Genomic DNA, 239 nt, shown 5'->3' on the forward strand with positions numbered 1-239 from the left:
TCATGGACATGAAGCGCGTCCACCAGAAGTACGTCCTGCGCCGCAAGAACAGGAGGAACCCCTTCGACGACTCGGCGGACATACCGGTGGACGCCGCGTCGGAGGCCAAGAAGGCGTAGGAGGAAGGTCCTGCGGCGAGGCGACGCGGCGGGAGCGGACGCTGGGCCGCCAGGCGCACGCTCGATTTCTAATTTTATATAGACGATTTGCAAAGCAATGGCGAGGGAAAGTGCGTGTTT

At 61.1% G+C, this 239-nt stretch overlaps 1 protein-coding gene across 1 annotated transcript in view; it reads right to left on the reverse strand.

Moving 5' to 3' along the window:
• Window positions 1-239, reverse strand: part of LOC119590330 — a gene marked incomplete in the record, with an annotated part of 105,407 nt that overhangs the window by 2,671 nt on the left and 102,497 nt on the right.

Source organism: Penaeus monodon, chromosome 27, assembly GCF_015228065.2.
Source record: "Penaeus monodon isolate SGIC_2016 chromosome 27, NSTDA_Pmon_1, whole genome shotgun sequence".
NCBI classification, from domain to species: domain Eukaryota; kingdom Metazoa; phylum Arthropoda; class Malacostraca; order Decapoda; family Penaeidae; genus Penaeus; species Penaeus monodon.